We start from the raw sequence: 10,199 nt of genomic DNA, 5'->3' as shown, positions 1-10,199 counted from the left end.
CAAAGTGGAAACCCAAATATCCATCTAGTGATGAATGCATAAACAATACATGGAATATTCATACAATGTAATGTTATTCAGCCATAAAACGGAACCTTGACAAAATTCTAGTTTAATAGAAGACAGACACACAAAGCCAAGTATTTCACAAATTCATTCATATGGAATGTCCAGAATGGCGTCCCATCTGGCCTCCCCCACCCCCACTGGCCAAATAAATCCTAGTTGTGAGGGCATTTCTGTTACCTCTGAAATCTTGAGATAAATACTGAAAGAAACGGCATCAGAGCTTATGCTGAGCGATGGCACCGTGTGCACCCCAGAAAGCTGTCAGGCTGCGCCTCATGGCACCCCAACAGCCTACAGGGGCCCTCCGAGGAACGCGACCACTCGCGGCTGCAGTCCATTGAAGGCAGGGCGCAGGCGCTGCCGGGAGGTCCGCCCACAATTTGTCCCGGAAGTTGTGTGGGGCTGAAATGCCCTTGTGCGGGACTTTGCGCTCCACGACCTGGCGGGGGCGGACGCTGTGATCGAAGGGGTCCCTGAGCAGGAGCTACGGGTGGCCAAACACGCAGTGGGGGAAGACCTGGCCGCCCGGTGGGACCGCAGGTCGATGGTAAAGTAAAGGACTCCTTCAGGAGCCGTAGGCCTTCACGATAAACATGGAGGTGCCAGCCACCAGGGACTCCTTGAAGATGTGACCCTCTTTCCTGTTGAGGAACCTGTAGAGGCCGCCAACCACTTGCCCCGGTCCCCGGAGCTCCACAGGTTGGATGGGCTCCCTGCGCCGGCGCCAGCTGTCTGTGCACTGCACTAAAGGCGGTGCCACGCCCTGGCGGGATCTGAATGGCGTCCTCGTACAGCGTCACGTCGCAGATGTCAAAACACACGCCTCCTCGCACATTCTCCTGGCTTGGCAGCCCTTCTGGAATCCCGCCACCACGGCATCCTTGATTTTGTTGAGGTACTGTACAGTCCTGGTGATGTTGAAGATGTTGGGCCGGTGCCATCCGCCCCTGAGCACCAGATCTTGCGGGTCTAGGCCAGTCTAGGCCAGGTTCCACTCATACTTTTCGGCCAGTGGCCTGCTCCTTCAATTACTTGCAGGCCCACACCTCGCCCTGGTTGCTGTCATCTGCCAGGTGATCGTGGAAGGGCCACACCTTCACGTACAGCAGATTGTGCTGGTTTGGGGATTTGGACAGGCAGAGCACCTTTGACTCCGGGTCGGATTTCTTGGTAGGGATGCCGGTGTAGACCTCCTCCAGGTTCTTCAGGCAGGTCTTCCTGGTGCAGCTCCCTGGCACCAGCGATTGTGTGCTTCCAGGATACACTGCTCAGTGATGCACGGCTCTGTGGGGTCCGACCTGGCCAGCTGCCTCGGCCCCTCCACCAGCTTGGGTAAGTCTGCAGTGTTCTTAGCCTCCCCCATGAAAGTGATGACAAACCGTACACTGAACATCATCACCTGCGTGTTGTGGGTGTCCTCCAGGGTAGTGATGGTACCAGTTTTGGGCAGGAATTAGTCAACGCACACTAGACCTATGATATTACCAACAAGGCACATAGATTTGTGGTTGCCAGGGGCTGGGTGGAGGGGGGAATAGGGAGTGTCTGCTAATGGTATAGGGCTTCTTTTAGGGGTTATGAAAGTATTCTAGAATTAAATAATGTTGATAGTTACTGCACAACCTTCTGATTATACTGAAAACACTGAATTGTGCACTTTAAAGAGGTGAATTTTATGATATGTGAATATAAGTTTTTAAAAAGTTAAACAATATTACCCAGAACAGCGTTTAGTAAGCTGCATGCTATGTAAATCTCTGCTTCAAATGAGTCTGATTGGACAATGCAGTCCTTTTTATACTTTCTGTGATATCTCAAGGGAAATTTGCGACTTTAAATAATGATATTAGAAAAGATCTAAAAACTAGTGATCTAAGCATCTAGATTAAGAATATGTGAAAAAACAAACCCAAAGAAAGTAGAAGGAAGAAAAGGGGTAATAATATCTGAAATTAATAAAATAGAAAACAGACCAACAACCAGAAAAAACTCTAGAGATAGTTAAAAAGATCAGAAATTACCACTTTGAAGAGTTTAGCACAGATAAACACATCTGGCAAAATTGATCAAGACAAAGAAGACACAAATACAATATTATGAATATGAAGGAGGAATAACTGAATGTAGAGAGATAGAAAAGTAAAAGGTATTAGCAGTGTTCTATCAGTATATTTAAAATTTAACCAAATGAAAAAATTCTTAAAAGAAAAAATTATAACTTGCCAATTGTGAATTAAGAATAAACAGAAAGCCTAACTAGTCCTATAACCAATAAATAATTAATATCAATAGTTCGTGTCTCTAAAAATTAAGACATAAATTCAGGTAAACATTCAAGAAAATTAATTAAAATATTATTTTTTTCAGAGAATAGAAAATGAAGAAACATTTCCCCAATCCAACTGTGAAGTTATAAATACCTTGCTAACCAAACCAGATTAAAACAAGGTAAGTAAAAAAACTTAGGGACCAATGTTACTCCAGAGCATAGATGCAAAAATCTTAACCAAAATGACTATTCAATCAAATCCAGCAATATATGAAAAGAAAATTAAAAAAATAAATTTGTCCCATGAATGAAAAGTTTAACAATTGAAAATCTATGCAACTCATTAAATTTAAAGATTAAAGAAGAAAAACTTAATCACAGAAAAATTTCAATAGATGTAGGAAAAGCATTCATAAAATTCAATACATATTCATAATTTATAGTATGTTATAAAGATAACCTCAAAAATACCATCACATTTAATGGTGAAACATTAAAAGTCTCATTCTAAAAATCAGGAACAAGAAGGTAAATGTGCATATTTTTATTGCTTCATTTAATAAGGTTCTGAAGGATCTAGACTAAGCAATAGAAGAGGGAAAGTGATAAAATTATAATGGGAAGAAAGTAAAAATCAAACCTCATTATTTTCAGATGATCTGACCTATTAGTGAATTAATAAGACAGTTAAAATTGTAATATGAGATTAAAAGTATAAAAATATATATGTATAGTATCAGCATGTTTATATATAATGTACAAAACTAAATGTGATTTGGGAGAGGTGAGAAAACTCAGGGTCCTATTTCTTAATGTGGGTCATGAGTGCACAGATAATCAATTTTATCAGTATTCTTTATACTTTACATATATGTTACAGGTGTTTTTAATGTACAAAACATTTCCTATTCCAACAAATAAGACACTAATCTGTAAAAAAAAAAAATAGCACAGCGTCTGCCTGTTGTATGGAATACAAGAAACAGAAAAACTAATGCAGTACCAGTATCATAATTCAAATAAATACGTGATACTGCCATGAAATGCAGTTTTGTACTTAATGAAAATATCGCTTAAAAATCACAACATTACAGGTGGTAAGTTTGTAAAAAGGTACTGTTAATTTTAATAGAAATTATTATCCTGGAGCTAACCATGTGTAAACATGAGTCATCTGAAAATACTGTTGGTCAGCGTGTTTAATATCTGAATGTGACTTGTCAGAACAATTTGGAAACGTTTAATAATTTGTTTTATTATATATTGCAGCTGAGAGCACAGAATATCCAATTCTGTATGTTTTATTTATAGCATAATAATTTTAATATGACCACAGTAGTTTCATGATGACTGATACAACATAAGGAAAGGATTTATTTTTGATGTTAAGAAAAGTATTGTGGTGAATGTCATCTGGTGGAAGTTAATAAATAAGACCTCACACTGTGTTCTTATGATATTAATGACAGATATAATGACAAATATTTTCAAAGGTTGGTACATAATTAGGTTCAGTACATCATCCAGCAAAGATTGCTTTGGGCTTAAAAGTTTGAAATCTGCCAAGACATAGCAATAAACACTGAGATCTGATAGATATCTGTAGTTTGAACATAGACATCTCAATGCTTTGTTTGATGAGCTGAATGTTCTCTGTAGTAGTTGGTTGATTTACACAGAGAATGGGGAGCTTAATGATGGTATGATGCCAAAGAGATAGAAGTTAATTTTAATCCATAATCAGTATTTATGCCAACATTCGAAATATTAGTTCTAATGTCATTTAAATACAAATATTCTAAACTTACTAAGCAAATACCAAAAGACAGTTGATTAACATATTATTTTACAATTCATATGCATGTACAGAAATAACCTATATCATAGAACACTCAGATTCCATCAAATAATGTGGTATGTGGTTATATTTGTGTACATCTCTCCATTGCATAGACTAAAGATAGGTGGCCTGCCTTTCTTAACACGATTAACTTTTTACTGATGTACCACATATAGGAGTTTTTGCTTGCAAATCAGTGTAGACTGGTCAGTTTCTGTTGCAATTCAAAATAAATAGACTTTGTCAGGTCATTCAAAGGGAAATCATCAGCTTAGATCTCAAAAGTCTTGGAACAAACTATTAGTTTTTAATTAACATTGTAATCCAAAAAGTTTGAAAAGTCCTTTTCCAAGTATTTAAACAAGAGATATGTACAAGTATGATTTGATTATCTTCTTTCCAAATTGTATCTTTGGGAAAATTGTTTTAAGTGAATAATGGTCCATATTGCTAATCTGAGATTGAAATCAGTTTCCAAAAATGAAATTTTTTTGCTTAAACTGCAGTACATAAACACTATGACCGTGAAATGACATTTTTTTCAACTAAAATTGGTAGAGTGAATAAAGAGTTAAAAACCAATGTTATTGAAATACTGTGAAAGTAAAATGTGATGAATACTAAAATCCTACTCAAGATTGGTAATTCTACATGAAAACCCTTGTGCAATATCCTCAACCATGTTTGGAATTACTAAATGATTGCTTTCTTCTGTAACCTCAAATAAAATTGTGGTAGCTGGATTAAAATAATAGTACCGATAAGTTTTTCCTCACAGTGTTCCCCTTCCTTTCCAGTGTGACTTTGTAGCATCCGTCATCAAAAAATGGACTTTAACCCCTTGCCCCTTAACTCTGGGCTGGTCCTGTGACTTTGGCCAATAAAATACAACAAATGGTAGTATGCCAGTTTTGAGCCTTGGCCTCAAGAAGCCTTGTGAGCTTCTGTTCCTTCTCTCAAGCCATGAGATCAAAGCTACTGGAAGACTAGGAGAGACACCATGGTGCAGAAATGAATCAGCCCAGTTTTCCCAGCCAAGGCCATAGGCCTGTGAAAGATCAAACCACATATGAGCAAAATTAGCAGGGGTGATTAGTTGACCTATGGCTTACTACAGATGTATGAGTGAGCCATCTTGAGCCCACCTGAGATTAGCAGAACTATCCAGCACACTCCTGCATAGGTGAACTAAAATGAACGTTTATGATGCTGAATGCACCTGCATTTTTTTGGTTGGTTATTATGTAGGATTAGTGCAACAATGGATAACTTGACTATCAATGAACTACAGAGACTGTTGTTCCCAGGTAAAGTACTCACGGCAAAATTCTATACTGAGGATTGGCAAATGTTTTCTATAAAGGACCAGATAGTAAAAATTTTAGGTTTTGTGGGCCATATACAATCTCTGTTGCATAGACCTCTTTGTTTCTTTTTGTTCCCCTCTTTTCTTTCTTTTTTGTTTTTACAACTCTTTACAAATGTGAAACCATTTTTAGCATTTAGACTGTAGAAAAAGGGCTGCTGTCCAAATTTGGCCCATGGACTGTAATTTGTTGACCTCTGTTCTTTTTTTTTTTCCTTTTTTTTTTTCAAGCCACACATTTATTGTTATGTTAATCACCATGACCTCTGTTCTATATCATGCAGAGACATAATATTGCTAACAAAATGCAGAGTAAAAAATGTTGGGGCTCAGAATGCAAAGTAATGCAATAAAATCTAATAAAATTTACAATATAGAATTATCAAGTATTTTTCATTTTTAATTTTGTGTTGTCTTCATTGGGTGCTGGTAAATTTTAATAACTAGCTGTTGTTAACAACCAGACAGTTTCAAGAAATCAGTGGAGTAGAGTTGAGATGTATGTGAATGGCTCACATGAGTCAGTAAGAGCTGGCTTTGTTGTACTACCTATACATTGTATTGCCTATACTTTAGTTCAGTAGTAATTATAAAAGAAATTAATTATAATCCAGACAGGGGTTTTCCTTAAACTGACTTACTCCTTTCATTTACCTCACCTTTGTGATCCCAGGAGGGTTTGATTGTGTGACCCTTTGTCCTGGAGAAGACTACTATCTTTGTAGCTAACTTCTATGATTTACTTAATTGTATTTACTGATGATGTAGTTTCAAAGAAAATCACTTAATGATAAACTTACCTTTCTTGGCTTGATCACCTTCAGTGTTAGAACAGGAAATTGTCTTTTCAGGCATGGTTATTTACAATATTTTGAAACCTAATTAGAAAGAAAGATCTTTAAATATCATGAATCAAAAGTAATATATATTTAAATTCATTAAAAATTGTCAATTCAAGAACGGATAGTGTCAGGATAGGTTTCTAGTAGTAGATATGAATATATAAAAATCAATTCTAAATTATGTTAAAAATATAAGGAAATCCAACAGTATACTCTTCTTCTAATAAGAACTATTATGATCCTTTTTGGGAACACCGAATATAAAAGTCCTCATTAAAAAGGAATCTTAGATTCTCTACTTTGCTGGTTACTTAAACAGACATCTGGCCTGGAGACTAGATTTTTTAGCATTTATCATTATAACTGTGGACTCTAAGCCCTATGGAGATTCTGGAACCTATAATGCTTAATTTCCTATGATAAAGTTAAACCTTACCATTATCTCTTCTTTACTTTCCCTCAGTTCCTTTTTTAAACATTTTATTATGGAGAAAGTCAAATGTATAATACAAAGGTGAGGGTATAATGGATCTCTGTGTGTCCTTCAACCAATTTCAACTAGTGGTCAATCTGAATTCTGTATACCCATCCACTGCCCTGTCTAACCTACCCTGATCACAGTTAAGCAAATCTCAAATGTCATAGTATTGCATTTGTATATATTTCAAGAATTTTTTTAGGGTGCCTGGGTGGCTCAGATGGTTAAACGTCTGCCTTCGGCTCAGGTCATGATCCCGGAGTCCTGGGATTGAGTCCCGCATCGGGCTCCCTGCTCCTTGGGAGCCTGCTTCTCCCTCTGCCTCTCTCTCTCTCTCTCTCCCACTCTCTGTCTCTCATGAATAAATAAAAAATAAAATCTTAAAAAAAAAGAATTTTTTTAAACATAGCAATAATACCAAAATATAATTAAGACTGCTAATAATACTGTCTTAATGTCATTAAACATGCAGTCAGTGTTTACATTTCTTTCATTGTCTTATATTTTTTCCTGTTTTTAAAAGTTTTTTGGAGTAATGATACAAGGATAACATTCAACTGAAATGTCTTTTAATTCTCTTTATAAGTTTCCTTTTTAATTCTCTTTATGAGGTTTCTTTTCTCTACAATTTATCAATGTAGAAATCAAATATTTTGTCCTACAGAGTTTTGACATTGCTGACAACATCCCTATATTTAGCGAGTTACTCTACTGTAATTCCTATAAATTGTATTTATTAGAAGTTTGAGCTACTGAATGGAAAGAGAGTAATTCTATAACATAGAACTAATAGCTACCTCTTTTAATTTGTAGACCTAAAACATCATAGAGTTTAGAGATTAGAAATCATCTAGTTCATTTTTTTATTTTACAAATAAGGAAATCCTTACTGAAATTAGTAAATGCATTCAGTGTAAAAAGACAGCTTAGGGAAGAGTGCTATGAAAGAAAAGCATGAATCCCAAGTCCAGTGCTCCTTTGAATAAGCCAATCTACTTCATCAAGACCAACTTATTAAAGGAAAGGAAGCTATAAAAAAGTACATAATTAAATTTAATTTTTTTAATTCAATGAAGCTTATAGTTGAAACATGGAATCATTTTCTCTTCTATCCAAAATTACAGGAAAAATATAAGAAGAAAATTGTTATAGTAATGTAGAAGTGGGTAACTTGGAAAATGCTCTTACAAATTACTACTAACAAAAATATGGTTAAAACATATTTTTTAAATCTTCATGAAAGCATCTGAGAACTAACAAGGTAATAATAAAAACCTGGTCCAAGATTGGGTAGAACACAGAAATCCACGGAGGTGAGACCAACATGTAAGGCCACTTTTCCCAAGGGCAATATCCGATGTGAGAGAGGCAGCCGAGAGCCTGGGCAGTACTTGTAACAGCCACACAAAACTTTGGAAACAAAAGATAGACTCCAAATTCTGTCAAGCATAGGTGCCTTGGAAAATTGACCCATTCCTAGGATTGAGACCGCAGAAATCTATATCTTAAGGAACAAAATGAAGCAGAAGTAAAGTCAATGTGAAGACTGCCCATAGATTGAAGCCCAGTCACAGATCATCTGGGTGACTCAGAATCTCTCATAAGGAAAGTGAATTAAGGTGATTCTTGCCCAGGACAAAGTCAAAGGTAACCCCACACACAGAGAGACTAGATAATAAAAATCACCAAAAAAGGAAAGATAACAAACTGACCCAAAGGTACTCTAGATAATGAAGTTACCAGATATAAACCACCTAACTATGCTTAACATATTTATAAATATAACTTCAAATTTTAAAATTTCAGAAAAAAATTATGCAAATTGATACTGCTGCAGATTTGAAAAGAAGTCTGTCAGAAATACATGAACTGCAAACTGCTATATCTGCGATTCTAAACTCACTGGTAAACAAAAGCAGATATGACAAGGCTGAAGAAAGAATTAGTAAAACAAGTTCAGAAAAAAATGACTTTGAATGAAGCATGCAGTAATAAAAAGATGGAAAATACAGAAGCAAGCATAAAAGTCAATGCTCTTGACCTCCACTTTCAGCAAGATGGAGCGGGTGTACTTATCCCTATTCCCTCCCCTAAGTACAACAACAATAACAAAAACCTAGTCATTATCTATAAAACAAACACAAGAAGACTTTGAAAGGTGGAGAGATGGAAGGAAGAAGGCAGCCTGGATAGGCACCTTGGAACCAGAGGAAAAATGAGGTGGTGAGTTTCCAAGATTTTTAGTTTCATATATCCTAAACTTGAAGCTCAAGAAACCAACAACCCAGAAATACCAGTGGGTGCAGATCAAATAAATCTCCCAACAAAAGCCTGCTCTCTCTAGCCAGGGGACCAGGAAAAGGGCAGCTTAGCAAGAGAATACATTTAGACACTAACCTCTCTACTGCAGCCAGACACCAGAGAAAAAACTGTGGCCCCTCAGAGGTGCTGTGAGGAGCCTAGACTATTTCTACCCTTGGTAGATGGTTATGAGGCACCCTAGTCTTCCTGCTGGGGTAATGTGAGAGGAAGCCAAATAGGAATACAGGACTTCTATCCCAATGGTTGGAGTCAAGCTTCTCCCCTTTCATTGTCAGTGAATACTATGTGGGGAGCCTGGAATTCCACAATAATGAAGTACTGGGGCAGTGTCCGAGCAGGCTTAATGGTGAATCACAACTCTCACCACAACCCAGCAGGCATGAAGCTATACCCTCTACATGGGTTCAGTGGAGGTCACATAGGAAGCAGTAACTAGGCACTCCTACCTCTCCCAGCAAAGATTTCAGTGGAGGCCTAATAGGGAGCTGGAACACCCCCCACCCCTGCTCAGCAGTAAGAAGTGGAAATTGAACCACAGTGACCTACCTATATACCTATCAAAATAGCTAAAACAACAACAACAACAACCAAAATAGTTTTAACATCCAATAGTGGCAAAGATGTGGAGGAACTGGGTCACCCATACATTGCTGGTTAGAATGTAAAATGATAAAGCTACTTTGGAACATAGTTTGGCAATTCTTCTTAAAACTAAAAATTGACTTATCAATATGACCGTGAAGTTGCACTCTTGAACGTATATCCCAGAGAAATAAAAATTTATTTTCACACAGAAACATGTACATAATATTCTTAGGAGCTTTGTTTATACTACTAAAACTTACTGGACAGCAACATGCAAAAAAATGAAACTGAACCACTTTCTTAACACCATACATAAAAATGGATTTAATACAATACATTTTCTTAACAGCATACAATTCAAAATGGATTAAAGGCTTAAATGTGAGATATGAAACCATAAAAATCCTGGAGGAGAACACAGGCAGTAA

General features: G+C 36.9%; 1 pseudogene; it reads right to left on the bottom strand.

Moving 5' to 3' along the window:
• Positions 1-283: 283 nt before the first annotated feature.
• Positions 284-1,567, bottom strand: LOC114204987 (elongation factor 2 pseudogene; annotated as a pseudogene).
• Positions 1,568-10,199: the final 8,632 nt, after the last annotated feature.

This window comes from Eumetopias jubatus, unplaced genomic scaffold (genome assembly GCF_037043125.1).
Source record: "Eumetopias jubatus isolate StellerSeaLion01/CBP00866 unplaced genomic scaffold, mEumJub1_p1.0 scaffold_16, whole genome shotgun sequence".
Taxonomy (NCBI): domain Eukaryota; kingdom Metazoa; phylum Chordata; class Mammalia; order Carnivora; family Otariidae; genus Eumetopias; species Eumetopias jubatus.
This window is presented reverse-complemented; position numbering and strand designations above follow the sequence as displayed.